This window comes from Panthera onca, chromosome A1 (genome assembly GCF_046562875.1).
Source record: "Panthera onca isolate mPanOnc1 chromosome A1, mPanOnc1 haplotype 2, whole genome shotgun sequence".
Lineage (NCBI taxonomy): Eukaryota > Metazoa > Chordata > Mammalia > Carnivora > Felidae > Panthera > Panthera onca.
In genome coordinates, this window is record NC_138339.1 from 110,322,686 (window position 1) to 110,343,154 (window position 20,469).

Genomic DNA, 20,469 nt, shown 5'->3' on the forward strand with positions numbered 1-20,469 from the left:
TTCCTGAGATTTTTCAGGTTCTCTTTTGCTTGTGAGCCCTCTTGCCCCTAATTGCTGTCTCCATGGTTGGCATTAGAAGGGTCACTGCCTGGTCTCAGGACTTTCGTTCCCTTTGGGGAGCCCCATACCTGTCTTTGTCTCCATTTGGTAAAATGTGGGGCTTGAAGCAGCTGTGTGCACAGTGTGGGCCCCTGCACAGAGCCAAGCAATGGTCCAAGGTAGGACGGTGTGCTTCCTACCAGCCTACACTGGGCTCTGCGCCTCTCCTCTCTGCCAGGCTGCAGAGGGAAGGTTTACTGGCTTTCCGCATTCTATGGAAAGAGAACTATCTCCAGGCTGAGTGTTCTCAGAAAAATCTACCACTAGAGTGGAAAAGCCACTCCTGTTACTTTTTTTGTCCTACAAATACCCATTGCTGGAAGGATATGTGACTGTGGTGCATGTAGTAGTTTCCTAGGGCTGCCATAAGAAAGTATCACTGATTGGGTGGTTATCTACTTAATAAATAAAAACTTACTGTCTCACAGCTCTGGAGGCCAGAAGTCCAAAACCAAGGTGTGGGCAGGGCTGTGCTCCCTCTGCAGGCTCTGGGGAAGGATCTGTTCCAGGCCTCTCTCCTAGCTTCTGGTAGCCTCAGGCATTCCTTGGCTTATAGATGCATCATCACTCCAAATCTCTGCCCCTCCATGGTGTTCTTCCTGTGTCTCCACATCTTCTTCCCTCTGTATGTCTGTGTGTCTGTCTCTGTATTCAAATTTCCCCTTTTTAGAAAGACATAGAGTCTTTAGAGTCATATTGGATTAGTGCCCACCCTAATGCCCTCGTTTTAACCTGATTAAATCTGTAAAGACCCTCTTTCCAAATAAGGTCACATTCTGAGGTTTGGAGGCTAGTACTTCAGCATATCTATTTTGGGGGACACAATTCAGCCACTACCGGTAGTCAACCTTGTTGTCTAAATATTTTCTCAGCTTACAAGGAACACTGCTGTCTCTTGCTTTGTGCGCCAGCTCGTGGAATCTTCTGTAACTAGAGTAATAACAAGGTTCAAACAAAGAGTAAAGAAGACCTGCACAGTATGTAGGGTTAAGTCATCGCATTGGCTTTAGAAATCTCTGCTTGGCTACTTCCCCTCAGCCTGCTCAGTCTCCTCTTCCAGTTTCAGCCAAGGTTTCTTTTCTAAACTCCCAGCGCTCAGACACATCTGAGCTGCTCTTCCTTCCTGTTATAATGGCTCTCACCACTAACAAGAAACGTATTATTCATGATGGGGAGGGGGGAACTGCTGGAAAATGTGTCAACACTACTATTGGTGGCCTAGTAGCAGTCCACACTCATTATGGGGCAGTTGTGATGGAAGACTGGAAGAGACGTTTTGAGATCCTCAGGTGAAAAGTCATTGAAAAGAGAAATCATTCGGGTTGGATTGTCACAGCATTTTCTTCGTAAAATCAAAGCACATTTGTGTTAATGAACATCTTGGGTTCTCCTCATTTTCTAGGCAATATTCATACCAAACCCACAATACAAATCCTGTCCTCCAGGGCTCACACGATGATGTGACTAATCACCTTTTATTTCCATAGCACTGCTCCTGCCTCCCCAGATTCTCTTATCAGCCTCCTGAGTTAGAGTAACAGATAGGATGAGCAGGTGAGAAAAATGGTGGAGTTCAAAAAATGGCAGGGATGCACTGGGGCCTGGGTCTCCAGCCTGCGTTTCCTTTCCTCCCAGCGGGCTGCTAGCTCCTTGCACAAACTCATGGCACTCGAATAAGACATGTTGGTTTCGTGTACAGGTTGGGCCAGTTTTCAGCGTCTTGTTTGAACGTACTGTTTTTGACTTTTATTTTCCAGTTTTTCTAGTTGGGTAAGCCTGGGGTAGATAAGTTGGATCAGAGGAGAGATCCCACTCTGACTACAAAGGCTTCCCTGGCAGGTGGGATTTAAAAGGGAAGGTGGTGAGAGTAAGCTTGGAGGAGCCAGGTGATAGGCGGAGTCAAACCCTGTTTTTGCATAGAGCAGACCAGAGCACTTCATGCAAGCTTCATGCAAAAGGGCTTTGGGAGAACTGGATTTCCTTTCTTTCTTTTTTTCTTTCTTTCTTTCTTTTTTTTTTTTTTTTTTTACTTTTTCCCCTCACTTGGAAAAATTTATGTTTTTCTTTCTGATAATTCACTAGCACTGTACAAAAAAGTAAACAGTACATAGAAAGTGAAGGTTTCTACAATGTCAGTACTTCTCCACTCTGGCTGTGGGGCAGCCGCATAGATGGTAGTGCGAGTTATTTTCATCCAGACTTCTTCAAACACTGTGTATGTCTGCATCTTTATCTAGGTAGAAATAGCACCATTAACAGAGTCATAACATTGTGATTTTTCTGCACTTTCTCCTCTTACAGTGCAGAAAATTTCCCGTGTCAAACCATGAAGATGTAACCTATTCTTTTTCTTAAAAAATTACATTTCATATTTTAGAATAAAGCAATTCTTGCACAGATTCAAACCACACAGAAAAGTACAAAGTGAAAAGTGAAGTCTTTCATGCTTTACCTCTAGTCCTTTTCCCCGAAGGTAACCAATGAGATTGCTGTAACAGTTTCCTACATATCCTTCCGGAAGTATAATTACTAATGTCTCCATACATGTGCATATAGATAACATTACTTTGTTCTGTAACTTGCTTTGTGTATGCAACACATCTTGAGATTAAAAAAAATTTTTTTAATGTTTATTTTATTTTTGAGAGCGAGAGAGTATGAGTGGGGGAGGGGCAGAGAGAGAGGGAGACACAGAATCTGAAGCAGGCTCCACACTCCGAGCTGTCAGCACAGAGCCCAACACGGGACTTGAACCCATGAAGTGTGAGATCATGACCTGAGCCAAAGTTGGATGCTTAACCGACTGAGCCACCCAAGCACCCTTTTTTAAATTAAAAAAACATTTTTTTTAATGTTTAGAGATTTTAAAAAATCAGTATATGCAGAGATACTTCACTTTTCTGACAGATGTGTAATGTTCCATTGCATGAATACACATTTCTTTCTTTCTTTCTCTTTCTTTCTTTTTTTCTATTTCCTTTTTTTAAAAAAAATTTTTTTAACGTTTATTTTTGAGACAGAGAGAGACAGAGCATGAATGGGCGAGGGGCAGAGAGAGAGGGAGACACAGAATCAGAAGCAGGCTCTAGGCTCTGAGCCATCAGCCCAGAGCCTGACGCGGGGCTCGAACTCACGGACCGCGAGATCGTGACCTGAGCTGAAGTCCGATGCTCAACTGACTGAGCCACCCAGGCACCCCTCTGTTTCCTTTTAAGTAGGCTTCATGCCCAGTGTGGAGCCCAACACAGGGCTTGAACTAACCACCCTGGAATCAAGACCTGAGCTGAAATCAAGAGTCAGACGCTTAACCAAATGACCCACTCAAGCGGCTCAAACACACCATTATTTAGTAGACACTTAAGTTGTTTTAAAATTTTGTACTAAAACAAATGGTCCTAGAATAAACATCCTTATATATTCATCTCTGTATATAGAATAAAACATTAGTGCTCAATTCTCCACTCTCTCACCAGCCCTGGGCATTAGCACTTCATTTATTGATTTATACTTCTACAAAATCTTTTGCCAATTTTTTTTTATTTCTTTTGCCAATTTGACCAGTGATATCTTGCTTTAGTTTTCATTTCTTTGATTATTAAGGCATCTAACCTTATTTTATATGGTTTGTTACCCTGAATTGCCTGTTCATGACTTTTGCTTAGGTGTTCATTGGAATAATTATCTTTTATCTTTTGATAACAGGAGGATCGCATTTTCATGGAAACATGCCCACAGAACTCCAAGGATGGATCCAAGGTTTTAAAAAGTAATTATTCTTTGCATATTCATAATTTTCTAATAAACTCAACACAGACCAGGCTAAAGTTTACATCTGTTAAAGAAAAAAAAAAAAAAGATGCAGGAGGAAAGCACAGCTTATTTTCCAATGTCTCTTGTCATCTGAAGAGCATTTTTAATTTTTATGTTTCTGTATTTTATTTTTGAGAGAGAGAGAGAGAGAGAGAGAGACAGCGAGAGGTGGAAGGGTAGAGAGAGGGAGAGAGAGAATCCCAAACAGGCTCTGCATTGTCAGCACCGAGCCCAGTGTGGGACTTGAACTCACAAACTATGAGATCATGACCTGAGCCACCCAGGTGCCTCTGAAGATCAATTTTTTTTCTTTGTTTCTATTTTTTTTTTTTAATTTATATCCAAATTAGTTAGCATATAGTGCAACAATGATTTCAGGAGTAGATTCCTTAGCCCCTTACCCATTTAGCCCATCCCCCCTTCCACAACCCCTCCAGTAGCCCTTGGTTTGTTCTCCATATTTATGAGTGTCTTCTGTTTTGTCCCCCTCCCTGTTTTTATATTATTTTTGTTTCCCTTCCCTTATGTTCATCTGTTTTGTCTCTTAAAGTCCTTATATGAGTAAAGTCATATGATGTTTGTCTTTCTCTGACTGACTAATTTCACTTAGCATAATACCCTCCAGTTCCATCCACGTAGTGGCACATGGCAAGATTTCATTCTTTTTGATTGCTGAGTAATACTCCATTGTATATATGTACCACATCTTCTTTATCCATTCATCCATCTATGGACATTTGGGCTCTTTCCATACTTTGGTTATTGTTGATAGTGCTGCTATAAACATGGGGGTGCACATGTCCCTTTGAAACAGCACACCTGTATCCCTTGGATAAATGCCTAGTAGTGCAATTGCTGGGTCGTAGGGTAGTTCTATTTTTAGTTTTTTGAGGAACCTCCATACTGTTTTCCAGAGTGGCTGCCCCAGCTTGCATTCCCAACCTGAAGATCATTTTTAAGGAGGTAGTGAATATGCTAAGGAAATCATTCTTATCAATTTAACACAGATTCCTCATAAGCGACTCTTTGCTATCTTAGCATACACATAAATAAAAGTAATAAAACAATTGTACGTGATAGACTTTCACTCATTCTGACTGATTCCCCCTCAGTTCAAATTACTGAAGTTCTCTTATAATACTGAAAAACAAATCCACTTACAGACCCAGTGACATCATAATGATTAAGACTGAATTCATTTGCACTCCCTCACACATTTTCCTACTGGATGAGCGGCTTCCTTGTTTAAATATGGAATTCTGTGATCATAAAATGGATTCCATCCAGATACAAAATACGAAAAACTGAACTCATGGGAAATGACCCTTGCAGGGGACACCACCCTCAGGCTTGAAGGGATTTTCTATTTCATCAACTGTAGATGAACCACAATAATAAAACATAAAATAGTACACAAAGATTATAAAATCAAGAATCACATACCTTACAGCATTGTCTTCATAGTCAAACTCATTCTCAGCATCTATAGCCAGTCCACTTGGTCTCTCCCCAGGAATCATCCCTCAGTAGAGCTGAGGGATCCTTCTCGGTGCTTCCAGAACACTGCATGCCTCTCCTTGCTTACTATACAATTTTGAAATGACATGGGATGCCAGTTTGCTTGCTAGCTCTCCAGGTCAAGGCCCACGTGGTGTTCATTTTTGTGTGCCTGCTAGTTGTCACAATACCTGACACAGAAAGGGTTTTGTTATTACTTGTTTTGCTGTGCTGCTGTTAATATTTTGAACTATGTGAGTTCGAGCCCCGCGTCGGGCTCTGGGCTGATGGCTCAGAGCCTGGAGCCTGCTTCCGATTCTGTCTCCCTCTCTCTCTGCCCCTCCCCCGTTCATGCTCTGTCTCTCACTCTGTCTCAAAAATAAATAAACTTAAAAAAAATAAAAATAAAAAACAAGGGGCGCCTGGGTGGCTCAGTCGGTTAAGCATCCGACTTCAGCTCAGGTCACGATCTCACGGTCCGTGAGTTTGAGCCCCGCGTCGGGCTTTGGGCTCTGATGGCTCAGAGCCTGGAGCCTGTTTCCGATTCTGTGTCTCCCTCTCTCTCTGCCCCTCCCCCGTTCATGCTCTGTCTCTCACTCTGTCTCAAAAAAAAATAAACTTAAAAAAATTTTTTTGAAGTATGTGGAGAATAGTTTTGCTCTCCATTTTTTGGGTCACCTGTGGCAAACACAGCTGACTGCCCATCTAACAGCCACCACTGCCACTTTCCCCTTTATCCTTGCTGGTTGAGCCTTGATTTTGTTTGACGTTTCACTCTCCACAAAGTTATGTGCTCAGGAAATGACTCCTCTTGCCAGAGCAGAAGTGGGAGGGGTATGAATGGTGACTGGTCTGTGCAATCTGGGCTGTCCTCTTCCCCTGGCCTGTGGCCCAATTCTAGCCAATGAGGTCTGAGAGTAAGCCACCTGGGGAGTTTTGGAAAAGGGCTTTTCTTATAGAGAGACTCACAGGAGGAGACGTCTTCTTTCCCCTGGGATCCCACGGATTATCTGGAACTGTGGCAGAAATCTTGCAAATGAAGGTGGACATGAGACCACAGAGACATCCTCCATGGTGTGGTTGAGCTGGAGTCACTGGCCTGCCCGCTTTCACTGAAAGAGAATGAACCCCTGAATGCATCCCAATAAGTGCATCACCACATGATAAAAATGGGAAGACCCCAGAGGGGAGGAGCCTCTATTGGGAGAAACAGAGTCAAAATGGAAAGTTAAAAGGAATCAGGGTTTATCTCATGGTAGAGAAGCCTCTGGATAAACCTGGTTGCTGTTTTCAAGTTCATGGAGGGTTTCAAGGATTGAACATCAAATAGTTATACCCCGTGACTTCTGCAGACCTAACGGGAAGAGGGATCTTAATTAAAGCAGGAGAGACTCTGCATGGATTTAAGAGAGAAATCTGCTTGTAGGAATGATAGAACCCTGACATGGGCCCCTGACAATGAGAGTCTGTCCCTTTGAAAATAGACAAGAGGGAAAAATATGAGTCTTAGTGGATTTTTTGTTGTTGTTGTTTATTTTGAGAGAGAGAGAGGGAGTTTGCACATGCAAGCGAGTGGGAGAGAAAGGCAGAGAGAGAGAATCCCAAGAAGGCTCTGCACTGTCAGTGCAGAACCCAATGGGGGGCTTGAACTCACGAAGTGTGAGATCATGACCTGAGCCAAAGTCAGACGCTTAACCAACTGAGCCACCCAGGCACCCCAAATAGGAGTCTTTGAACAGTTTATTATTCACCTACTTAAGGCAATGGGAATAACCAAATGACTACTTGAAGTTTGTCATTTTGTGCTAATTTAGAGAACATAAATTACTGAAAATTTAAGTAGGTGAAGAATCAGCTGCAGACCTCCAAAAGTATTCATTAGGCTGTTAAGTTTGATCTGACAGAGCTGGAAATACCTGTTTCATCAATATAAGGCCAAAATGTCAGCGTGACATTATAATTTACATGGAACACACACTACTTATCAGAGCTTTGTGATTAGTCATGTGCCCAGAACAAGGACACTGCATGAGAAATGTAGCCTCAGGGAAGGTGGCTGATTATTTCTGGAGTGTTTATTAGTAAAGCTGATCCCAATCTGAATTCACTTTTCCATGGAAGAATGTAAAAATGAGTATTGGATTTCGTCAGTTCCTCTGACCATGTCAACACCCTTAAGTGCACACAGCAGGCAAACCACCAGGCCATGGGTGTGGGGCAGCCCTGCTCAGGGCCACCCATTCCCAAGGCCAAGGCCTGGGTTCAAGGACCTACTCAAACAAATGATAATTGCAAGTTGAGCTGCTAGCTGAGAAATTACGGCATGGATCATAAGTAACCAGAGACAATAACTACCTCTCCCCTTACAGCCAATTTTCTATAAATCCTATTATTAGCAAGACTCTCACATGAAACCCGGAAGTTAACATAAATACAATAAAGGCATATAAAAATTGGTCTCAAAAAGTGCATTCTTGTTGATTTGATTAGGTACACATCACCACTTCATTTTACTGACATTGCAGGCTGGAGCATTTCTTTTCCTTATGAATTTGGTAGGACAAATCTTAAAATGCAGATTCTGCGTATTGTAAGCCATTTTTTTCACAAATCAACAAGTACTCTTAAGGTCACACCAGGCATGTTTTCATCGAGGCTTTTACTCCCACAGCAGGAGTTGACCCTGACCCAGCAGGACCCTGTCCTCTTCCTCAAAACGGTCTCTCCAACTTCTGTCCTCCCTTCTCCTTTCATCCTGCTTTTGTTTCTTTTTTTTTTTTTTTTTTTTTTTTTTTTTTTGGGACAGAGAGAGACAGAGCATGAACGGGGGAGGGGCAGAGAGAGAGGGAGACACAGAATCGGAAACAGGCTCCAGGCTCCGAGCCATCAGCCCAGAGCCTGACGCGGGGCTCGAACTCACGGACCGCGAGATCGTGACCTGGCTGAAGTCGGACACTTAACCGACTGCGCCACCCAGGCGCCCCTCATCCTGCTTTTGAAAAGCCCTCCACACCCCTGCGTACTTCTCCGCGGCTCTTGGCAGCCCTGGAAATAGTGTCTGGGTTTTGAAATCTTCCTGATTTTACATGAGATGCCCAGGAGCTGAGAGGTGCTCCGCATGAGCTCTGGCTATGCTGTCCCCTCCCATTCCTCCTCCCTCTCTGGGCAGCCTGCCGTGGGTGGAGGGGAGTCTGCATGTGTAGCTGGTACTAAGTAGATGGTCTGTTTCGGTCCTCGCTCTTTCCCTTCAGCTCATGAGACCGAAGAAGCGAGGGACCAGCCCTCACACAGGATCCCGGCACCTTACATCGAGGCTCTGAAGAGACCCAGAGCTGGCGGCAAACCCTAATCTCCCATCTAGCACCAGCGTGTCTTCGGGCAAGGCATTTAATCTCCGAATCTCCTATAAAAAGTTTCCTATAAGGTGGGTAATGACACATGCTTCCTACACCGTTGTGAGGATTAGGTAGCAGACATTTAAAAAGCATCTATGTAGGGGTGCCTGGGTGGTTCAGTCGGTTGAGCATCCGACTTCAGCTCAGGTCATGATCTCACGGTCTGTGAGTTCGAGCCCCGTATCGGGCTCTGTGCTGACAGCTCACAGCCTGGAGCCTGCTTTGGATTCTGTGTCTCCCTCTCTCTCTGCCCCTCCCCCACTCATGCTCTGTCTCTCTGTCAAAAATAAATAAACATTAAAAAAAAAAAAAAAAAAAAGCATCCATGTGTTACTCAGTGTTGTTCTAGAGAGGCAAAAACCGTTTTTATAGCAATGAGACTTCTGAATATCTGCACTCAGAAAACAACAATAGATGGTATTTGCCACTTGGACCCCAGTCATTCTCTTTATTTAAAAGGAAACCTGGGGGCACCTGGGTGGCTCAGTCGGTTAAACATCCAGCTTTGGCTCAGGTCATGATCTCACGGTTCCGTGAGTTCCAGCCCCGTGTCAGGCTGGGGGTTGACAGCTCAGAGCCTGGTGCCTGCTTCGGATTCGGTGTCTCCCTCTCTCTCTGCCCTTCCCCCGCTTGCACTCTGTCTCTGTATCTCTCAAAAATAAATAAATGTTAAAAAAACAAATAAACACGGGGCGCCTGGGTGGCTCAGTCGGTTAAGCATCCGACTTCAGCTCAGGTCATGATCTCGAGGTCTGTGAGTTCGAGCCCCACGTCGGGCTCTGGGCTGATGGCTCAGAGCCTGGAGCCTGCTTCCGATTCTGTCTCTCTCTCTCTCTCTCTGACACCCTCCCCCGTTCATGCTCTGTCTCTCACTCTGTCTCAAAAATAAATAAACTTAAAAAAAAAACAAAAACAAATAAACAAAAAAATAAAGGGAAACCTCAGTTTCAGGCCTGCGGTAATCCAGCAAAATAGCTGCAGAGCCAAAGGACCTCATCTTGGGGCTCAGAGGAGGACTGACTCTTTTCCTAGAGCAACGGAGGCTACAGCAACATTGCATGTAGCACATGGCTCTCTGGGACATGGGAAGGTTAATGAGATAGCATCTAGGTGGAAAGTGCTGAGTGTGCTAAGTATTACCATGTTGCAATTACCCTAATACCAGAGCAAGGTCTCCTTTGTCCAGATCATTCAAGAGCATGTGGCTCTGAAAGAGAAGGTACAACAGATGAGACATAAAAGTACCCAAGTCTAAACACACCCTATCCCCAGGCACACTCTTCAGCAACACTGGGAGCTACAGATAGGGAAGGGGCTTTGGCCTCTAGGGTGCTACAGTTCAATCGTTTAACACCCTGGGTTTAGAATTTATATCCTGCCACATTTCTGCATTGCTTCCTAGAGGCCACTGACTACACAGTCATGGTGTACCCGTTCATCTTCCCTGTGATCTGGGGACAAGCCATGCAAACTCTCTAGGCCTCAGTTTCCTTGCCAGGGAAAGGGAGGTAATAATCCCTACCTATGTCACGCAGTTCTGAAGCTGCAAAGCATGAGTGCTTTGAAAATTAGAAAGTGATGCATATTAACATGAATTCTTGGATGCCGGTGCCTATTCTCTCGTTGCTTATCTGACCATAACCAAAGTTAAGAAATAAAGGTCTCTGGGGCGCCTGAGTGGCTCAGTCAGTTAAGTGTCCGACTTCAGCTCAGGTCATGATCTCGAGGTCCGTGAGTTCGAGCCCCGCGTCGGGCTCTGGGCTGATGGCTCGGAGCCTGGAGCCTGCTTCCGATTCTGTGTCTCCCTCTCTCTCTGCCCCTCCCCCGTTCATGCTCTGTCTCTCTCTGTCTCAAAAATAAATAAACGTTAAAAAATAAAAAACATAAAAAAAATAAAGAAATAAAGGTCTCTGACTCTACTTGCTGGTGACCACCCATCATGCATCACAAAGTCTAGTTGAATTTCCACAAGGTTGAATTATGGATTAGTAAAATGGTACTACTGGTTCTGCTTTGAAGGACCAGCTTACCCACGGAAGAGTGCTTACATGTGGATCCACTAAGCCATGCTATTATGGAGAAGTAGTATTAACTTTATTCATGTAGCACGTGGAACTTTTCAAGATGCTTTCACATATATTATCTATGTGTATGTCTCTGTCTCCCAGTGAAATCTTTTGGGATATTTGCTTCTCTCCTTCCTGTTTTCCAGCATGTTACCCTTGGAAGAGGCAGAAGCCCGGGGCTTCAGGGAGCCAGGGCATGACCCCTGGAGTCTTACTGAACATGGGCTCAGTGGCAGCAGTCACTGAGGAAATGAAGACAGCTCGAGCTACCCAGCCGGTCTCATGGACTATACACATGGGATGGGCATGGACAGCCCTGGTCACAGGGAGACAAGTGTCCCTCCACGACCCACGGTCACCACTGAGGTTTTAGGAAAGGCTCCCATGTTCCCAGAGCTTCGGCTGCTGCTTACTGACAAACCAGTCCCTCAATAATCTTATTGTATGTTTTCAAAACAATTCTCCGTAATGCCCCAAGAATGTCTGAACTTCTGTGTGAACTCTCTAGTTTGCATGTTTCTCATATTATTAGCAGGAACTCCGATAGACAGGGCCCATGAGTCTTCCTGGTGGGCGCAAAGGCAGGCCTCTCCTGCGAGTGAACCCCCGATGTGCACCCACTTCGTCTCCTTCCGATTCTCTCTCACACCCCTTCCAGTCTCTTTCTCCCCTTGCTCTCTTTATAACCAACGTTAAGAAAGAGCTTTGCTTTGATTACAGGTTACTCATTAGAGAATGCCACAAGATTCTGGTGCTGAATTTTTTTGTGAAGGAAGATTCTGAATACAAAAGGAGAGAGCAGAGATACTGCTGCCTTTGATGACCTGTTTACCCCAACCCCACGCGGCTGGGAACGGAGCATTCAGCTTCTGATTTCAGGATGACTGCACACGACCCCAGTTTTAATATCGCTTGTCATTCATAAATCCCCGAGACATCACAGACCCAGCCAGATGTGATGTGGTCTGGCCTAATCCTTCTATGGAGATGCAGGGGAGAGTGGAAGCTAAGCCTTAATTAAAAATGAGATCTGATATTGGAAAATTAAGGCTTAAAAATGCTTTGAATGGGCCTATTTGAGAGCACATTCAAGTGTATGGATACATCAATTCAGGAGATACTGTTTTTTTGCTAGGTGCAGCTAATTGTATAAAAGCATAAAATACCAAATTTATAGCTATAGGACAAACTGCTTCCGAATACCTCCGGCTACGCTTCAACTATATGTAGCATGATATATTTTGATATACAGATGCCAGTCCCTCTCTGGATTTCCAGTTAAAGGCATCTGTCATACAAGGAGAAGGGATCACATTGGTAAATAAAATTTAAAAATAATTCCCCAATTTTTGTCAAGTCATCCAGTCACATATTTTTATTCATTTTTTTTTTCAAGAAATCTTTACTAATAATTAACTTTGTGTATGGTATCTTGTGTCTGGTACAATGAGATCTAAAAAGTCATTCTGGTCATCAAACAACTAAAAGTCATGATAAGGCAGTGAGAAATTTCCTTCACAATTTAAATACCATTATAACAAATTTCATTGCAAGTGTATTTTTTTAACTTTTTAATTTTATTTAATTTTATTATTTTTTTAATGTTTATCAAAAAAATTTTTTTAACATTTATTCATTTTTGAGAGACAGAGAGAGACAGAGTATGAGCGGGGAAGGGGCAGAGAGAGAGGGAGACACAGAATCTGAAGCAGGCTCCAGGCTCTGAGGTGTCAGCACAGAGCCCGATGTGGGGCTCAAACTCACGAGTCACGAGATCATGACCTGAGCCAAAGTCGGATGCTTAATTGACTGAGCTACCTAGGTGGCCCTAAACTTTTTAATTTTCTTTTAGAGAGAGCATGCACGTGAATTGGGGAGAGGGGCAGAAGGAGAAAGAGAGAATCGCAAGCAGACTCTGTGCTGAGTGTGGACAGGGTGGGGAGGGGTCGATCCTATGACCCTGGGATCATGACCTGAGTGGGAATCAAGAGTTAGGTGCTCAACCGACTGAGCCACCCAGGCACTCCCATTGCAAGTGTATTTTTAATAACCAAGAGACTGCCATAGAAAATGAGGCCTGGGAATTAAGAAAGACAGATTAGCTGGAATAGTCAAAGATCAGAACTGAGTGGAATCTTGCAGGATGGAGAGTGAAGAATTTCAACTGTGTTTCCATCTTTCCTTCCTAGCAAAAGGTAGAATGAACTGTGCTCTTCTTTCATGTACTCTGGACTCTTTCCAGTAGGAAGTCTAAAGTGAGTAAAACAACCCAAATGCTGAAATCTACAGGGGAAAAAAGAGCAGATTTGAGGATGCACAGATAGAGTATCATCACGCCCTAAAAAGAGCTGACTCTAGCTTGGAGAGGTGAGCCCTTTAAACTATTAGCACCTGCTACAGAAAAGGCCCTCAGTAATTATTAGTTGAATGAATGAATAAATGAATAACCAGGAGGATTCCCAGAACTTCCTCAGTTTCACCTTTTACTCTCTTTGCAGGTGCCCTTGCACCCTACTGAAGTGAACTTGTCCCTGGGGCTGTGTAAGGGCTAGATTCATATGTGCTACTTTCTTGCAGAATGGGAGTATGCAGTAATTTTCAAAACAAAAAACAAAACTGCAAAACCCCAAAACCCCTAAAATAAATATTGCCAAACTGCTTTCTAAAGTGATTGTTCCATGGGGCACCTGGGGGGCTCAGTCAGTTAAGTGACTGACTTTGGCTCAGGTCATGATCTCACGGTTCGTCATTTGAGGCCCACATCGGGCTCTGTGCTACAGCTCAGAGCATGGAGCCTGCTTTGGATTCTGTGTCTCCCTCTCTCTCTCTGTCCCTCTCCCACTCATGCTCTGCCTCTCTTTCTCTCTCAAAAAGAAATAAACATTAAAAAAAGTTTTTTTAAGTGGTTGTTCCAACTTACACCCCTGCTAGAACATAGTAAAATAGTTCTTGGTTGTCTAATATCCTCCCAGAACTGGGTGTCATGAATTATACCAGGATGAGAAAGGTAAAATGGCATCTCATTGTTGTTTCACTTTGCATTTCCCTGATTACTATTGAAGTTAGGTCTGTTCTCTGAAATTCCAATTAGATTCACATAATATCTTATCCACCTTCTAAGTCTCTTGGCTTCTTTTTCATACTTTTCATCTTGTTGTCTCCCTATTATACTGTATGGATAATTTGTACCAGTTTTTTTTCTTAATGTGCCCAATGTTCTGTTTACCCAATCCATTTGGAGTTATTTCAGTTATAATATTTTTTTATTTTTAGATATTCTACTTGTTTTACAAATTTATAAGATCTTTACTTTTAGTCTTTTTTCCTTGTATATTTTCATCCCCTCTATTATTAATTTCTGCCAATTAAAAAATACACTTATTTTATGTAGGACTGACAATTATAATATTCAGTGTTATTTGGGGTCTGATTCTTTTATTTTGTTTCTTGGGTCTCCCCCATGGTGTCTTGATTGCTTGTATATTTTGTGAGTTTTGACATTCAGGCCAGATTCTCTTGTGTTTAGTTGTGGGAACTTTTTGAGACCTGGGTTCAAGGTGGGTTCCTCCAGAGAATATTTCTTTTATTTCTGCCATGTGCCTGGAGGCAATTAAAATGTGAAATCACTTTAAAATAAAATTTTCAGCTTGAAATTTTTTTTGGTCCTTACAGATAATGTAAATTCTGGACCACAAATCCCTCTGTGGTTTTGTTTCTGATTATAAATTTTCAAAGGAGATTTATTTTCCCCTTCTACCCAGCACAACAGTCAAGATAAGCAAGTTTCCATGCTACTCCCATCTGTGGGGTGGGTTTATATCTAGTTTACCTGTATACGGAAGGCATTGCACACTGGGGGTCCTAGCCTTACATGGGGGTATGTGTCTTCTATTAAATTTCACCTTGGTTGGGATCTTGCCTTGGTGTCCTGTCTGCATTACCCCATGCCACCATCAAAACCTGAGGTTAATGCCACCAGGACTCTACAGATGCCTCCACGGAGAAGGCTAAATTAGAGCACAGTTACCTTCCAGGATTCCTGCTTTCACTTTATTTGCCCCTGAATATTTCATAGTCTCCTATCAGTTCAGTAATGTATTTAAAAATAATTTTTAATTCTGATATTTTACTTAGCATTTTTGGTTGTTCTCAACGAGGGATGTTTGGGGTATCTAATTTGTCATACTGAAGCAAACAGGAGTCCTATTATATTATTTATTGTATTTTTCTATATGTTTATAGTATTTTGTACTTAAAGTGATAACAATGCTAAGAAAAACTCCTGGAAGGAAATAGACAAAAACGTGTGGTGAGATTATTGGTGAGTATTCCTTATCTCTATTTTTCTGTACTCTGCACACACCAAAAACTGAAGCTGGTAACCAAATGGAAATTCTTTGGATCACATCTCAAATATTAGTCCATTTCCATAAACTGACTTGTCAAGTAATTCTTAACTTATTTTAATCAAGTAAATTTTAGACAGCAAGGATACCCTCTACTTAAAAGAAGACCCATGGAATTATTGAGTTACTAAAAGTAGAAAATTCACTACCCAGCTTTCAAATACACAAAATGATCTTATCTAGAACTTGTTTTGAAAGGGCTGGATACATATTTTTCCCTTAAAGAACAGTAAGAGATGTTTCTAGTAAAAACATCTTACGGAAATTAAACTTTCATACTTTCTCATTAAACACTGTAATTCTTTAAAAACTCTCTTTAAATCTCTTAAATATATAAAATGGCTTTAGAGTATTTTTAAAATAAATAATTCAAGTTGATGTCACATTGATTATAGTGTCTCAGTGTCCTGAATATTTGTGGACTGGCAAACTTGATGGTACTCAAAACTACGGCCCCTCCCAGAGACAACCACCCAGTGAGGAAGTATTTTATGTACTTACCCACACTGCTTCTGACCTCCTCGTTACCCTACACTCGGCAACAGGAAGTTACTTTCAAATTGTTGCCTACACGGTAGGGGAAAATGGTATCTCACTTTTACTCTTTTAACAGAAGCGTAACCTATCATGGCACAAAAATGAAATCATGTTTTTATTTAAAAGACTGCTCTTACTGACTTCTCTATTTGGGGTTCCTTTTAACTTTTTGTTATTATAAACAATGCCACAATCTTTTTTTTTTTTTTTTTTTTTTTTGGTACATCCATTTTTATACTTTGTCCTCTTACATCCTTAGGATAAATTCAGTATTTTGCTATATCAGTATTTTGCCAGACTGCCCTACTTTGGGATAGGTGCAAGTTCTTTAGATAAAAGTTATTTTAAACAAATCTAAATTCTTAGATTAAATTTCTAAAACTAAAAATATTTTCATCACATTTTCAATGTATTACTTATAAGTTAGTGTCTTATTGCCCATCATCATCTATAGATGTATCTGGCTTCTAGAAAAAAAATGCAAATACAATAGCCCAAACTTACAAAACAAATAAGTTAGGGAGTGACTATTTGCATTACAAAATTATTATTTGCTTTACAAAATGGTACCAGTTTAAGTAGAAAGCACCTTGGCAATATTTGAAATAAGGCCAAATTTGCAAAAATTCACTTTACATACAACTTTTCCAGAAAATATCAAGCACAGAAAGCGAGATATACTTATTTTAATGTGATTTTACGAATCTGAGGCAGTCGAATGAATCTGCTGCTGCTTTTTTTAAGAGCAAATTGTGTACAGTGTAAGGAATCCATGAAGGATTAACAAAACTGTAATTATGTGATATTTTTTTCTCAAAACTCTTGGGTTTTTGTTTTGCGTTTTATTAAAGCCTGTGCTTCAAAAGCAGAGAAAAATACCCACGTCCCCTCCCTTGCTTTTCAGGCTTTCCACTGCACGCCAGCCAACAGAGCGGCATATGGCACATAACATGCATGGTCAACGTCCCACCAGCATATTTGCAGAACCAACAGTACATATTGAACGAAACCACACCTCATGCAGAAGACTTTTAATCATCCTTCACTCTTTGGTAGGAGCATGGTGGAGAGGTGGGTGGAGGAAGGAGATCTGGCTGTTGGCAAGACAGCTCAAGGGAATGGAAATACACCATTGCGGGGGCTGGGGGGTGGCCTTCTTATTCACTGGCTCTAATTCCCTCTCCAGACAAATGATACGACAGTGCTGTAGGGCTTAGAGAAATTGGGGCAATGCTGGGGCAGTGGGCAGTGGAGAGTGTATTACTGACAGCCTGCCTGGTCCTTTCAGTGGCAGATAAAGCACACAGGTACACACCCCACATCCAACCAGCCCCAGTCCTGTCTCACAGAGAGTTTCCCGGGCTTTTGTCCCAGTCACTCACCTTTTTCAAGCCTGTTTCAGAGATGTACAATATACCATTTAAAAACACTTCTGTTTTCGTAAAATGTGTCTCACATAGAAGGGGGGGTGGGGGTGAGGGTATCTGGTGTTTCTCCCACCCATTTGGGAATCTTGGCTTGCACTCTGACCATAATTAGTGTGAGGCCTTCATAATGTAGGCCTAGGAGGACGAGGGCAGGCATAAGCTAGGCCCTCTCAGCAGCACTTCTGTCTTTCTTTTCCTCACTCACTGTCCTTCTTCTCCAACCAGGAGGTAGGCCATGGGCAGCACTCACCAGGTGCACACTGGTCACCCCTGGAAGGCTCAACAGGGTGCGGCACCCAGGAATCTGTTTGGACTTTCATTCTGAGTTTATGGCCCCTGGACTAGAATAGGATTGACCCATTCTATTTTACGAGATCAGTGGGATATTAAAGTAATTAGTAGGAAAAGGACTGGACTGGATGTCAGAAGATCTGGGTTTACTTCCAGCTGGGCCACTACTGAGCCATATGACCTTGGACTAAGCCCATGTTTTATCAGCTGAAAAATGAGATTTGAACTTAGTGAACTAGGGAGTAAAACTGAGCCACATGATCAAGTCTGTGCGTGTGCAGGTAGCTGTGGACATGTGGTTGTGTATGTGTATTTGTGGAGTATGAAAAGATGAACCGAAGGAAAAATGGATTAAAACAACCCCAGTGTCAATGCTCAGAAGTGAAAGGAAACATCTGGAATGTTGAGAAGGTGTGTCAAAGAAGGGAAAATTCTTTCCCCTTGGCACTGAATAAGAAATTACCCCAAAACATAGTGGTGGAAACCCAAACCAATGTGTTAGAAACAATTATTTAAAAGAGGATTTTGTGGGTTATAAATTCAGGAAGGGCTTAGCTGCCTTTCTGTCGCATGGAATTTCTCCTGAGGTTGCAGTCAGATGTTGGCAGGGACTGCAACCATCTGAAGGCTCAGCTGGGCTGCGTGTCTAAGGTGGCCTGTCCTCCTGGCCAGCGGTGGAAACGCAACAACACTGTGACCAGAAAGCGTTTCTCAGGGGAGGTAGACTCCTTACTCCACTTCTTGCAGAGTGACCCCCACAAGAGAAAAAAGTAGAAGCGGCATGGCCTTTTCTAAGATAGCCTCAGAAGTCACCCGGCAATGCTGCTACCACACTTTATTGGTCAAAGCAGTGACCAGCCCATCCTGATTCAAAAGCAGGGACAGGGACTCCTGATCTTGAGGAGGGGATGTTAAAGAATGTTGGGGTCAAGTGCAAAAAGTGCCCCAGGCACCTGACAAGCATGCTCTGATTTTTCTCAGTATCTTTGAAATAAATGTCTTGATCATTTCTATAATTTAATCAGCTTTCTGAGATAAGAGGCTTCCTGAATAATCTAGTGTGCTGAGTGCTCACGAACTGAGTGTACTTAAAGAATCACTGCACTTTTCAAGTAAATTATATGGCTCCAAATTGGAGATAACTTCAACCTCCATAGCTGTTTGATGAATAAAGTTAGCTACATAAGGCCTCAGTGCAGGAAAAAGGCAAAGAACTGTGAAAAATCAAATAACCAGACTATTATTTGTAGATTGATTTAGATGCTTCGGAAATAGGCCTCTGCTCCTGGGAATCTGACAGCTCACTGTGAACATGGGACAACAATGTCACACAACATGTGGGAGAGAGATACCAACCCACCAGGAGGGACTTGGAGCAAACTGGTATAGACAGAAAATACTGCAGAATTCATCTCAGGTCAAATGTATGCTCCTTGGCCCTGAGCTGTTCTGACACTGGTGGCTGAGAGCAAGCACACTTCATGCATTCCTCCTTGGGTCTAATTTCAATGATTATTCCTTCCCATCTTGTGCGGCCACCATCAGACTGATTTTAGTTCCTGGGGATTAAACAGTTTCTGAAGGTTGTTATCACTCCCCTTCAGTGGAGCATATCTTCAAACACCTTCCTGGATAATTACCATGGCCCAGTGATTGGGCAATCACCACAGAGTGCTTTTAAACACACACACACACACACACACACACACACACACCTCAGTGTGTTCCTTTGTGTTTGCTTTGTTTTTGCATTTTCAAAGCCCAGCGGTTCATGAGAGACAGTAGAAGGACAAAATAAGAAGACATATGGTAGTGCTTAAATTATTCCCCAAAAGGGAAAGTGTCCAATATGAAATTATTCACTCTTTCTACTATTCTGGGGTGGGGAGGGAGGCATTTCAACCAAGAAAATCATAGTATACCCACAATGCCCAGAGGAGAACTGAATTATATTATCAACTTCCAAATACAGTCAGCAATATTTCACCAGAAAAGCTGCTTTGCAAAAATTAAACCTCTAATGTTTACACTGGGAAATACCTCCAGGCCTTCTCTGCCATCTTCCCCATTCCCCTGCACATAAGTGTGTGTGTGTGTGTGCATACACACACACACACACACACACACACACACACACACACACCACAATCTCATTTTCTTACCAGGATCCCCTTTGTTTTGTTGCCTTCTATTATCCTAACACGTACATAGGTGATTCTGTAGTGAGGACCCAGAATGACTCCAAAAGGAAAAATTACACAAAGTAGAATTTTGTCTTTTATTTTTCAAAATGTTCTAAGAACCTATAGACTTGTCTGATAGAAGCCATGGAAAACAGTGGCCAGAAGGAAATCACTTAGATAATTATTTGAGATCTTTTTTTCATCCAAAATGATAAGCAGAGGAAGGGAGGGGGGAGGTTGGGTTTCAGCTTCCTGTTGTTTTTACTCAGTTTATGCAACTTCAGTCCATTCAACCTAACCTTAGGCATGTTATATAAAGATTGTATACAAAGAGATAAACTTTGAGAAATATTTTTTAAATTTAAATTTTAAAAATATGTGATGTGTCACATGATCCAATATGTAAACACTATAAAAATGAAAATGTTGATAAAGATGGCCAACAGACACATGAAAAGATGCTCAACATTACTATTCATCAGGAAACTTCAAATCAAGACGACACTGAGATATCTTATTACTCCTGTCAGAAAAGACAAGAAATAGCAAGTGTTGGTGAGGATGTGGAGAAAAGGGAACACTTGTGCACTGTTGGGGGGAATATAAATTGGTGCAGCCAGTGTTAAAAACAAAATGAAGTTTCCTCAAAAAATTAAAAACAGAAATACTGTATGATCCAGAAATTCCACTATTGTGTATATTCCAGAAAACCCTGAAAACATTAATTCAAGGAGACGTATGCACCCCTGTGCTTTTTG

At 42.2% G+C, this 20,469-nt stretch overlaps 1 long non-coding RNA gene across 7 annotated transcripts in view; it reads right to left on the bottom strand.

Moving 5' to 3' along the window:
• The window catches only part of LOC132681351 (uncharacterized), a 109,670-nt gene that overhangs the window by 20,409 nt on the left and 68,792 nt on the right, over positions 1–20,469 (bottom strand). For 6 of the 7 annotated variants that reach the window (XR_013556679.2, XR_009611024.3, XR_013556675.2 and 3 more), the window contains exons 3-5: positions 6,376–6,518; positions 5,353–5,597; positions 518–2,332 (exon numbers count right to left, since the gene is read on the bottom strand). This is a non-coding gene — a long non-coding RNA (uncharacterized LOC132681351). The remainder of the gene's footprint in view (positions 1–517; positions 2,333–5,352; positions 5,598–6,375; positions 6,519–20,469) is intronic. The other variant, XR_013556678.2, reaches the window with a different exon arrangement.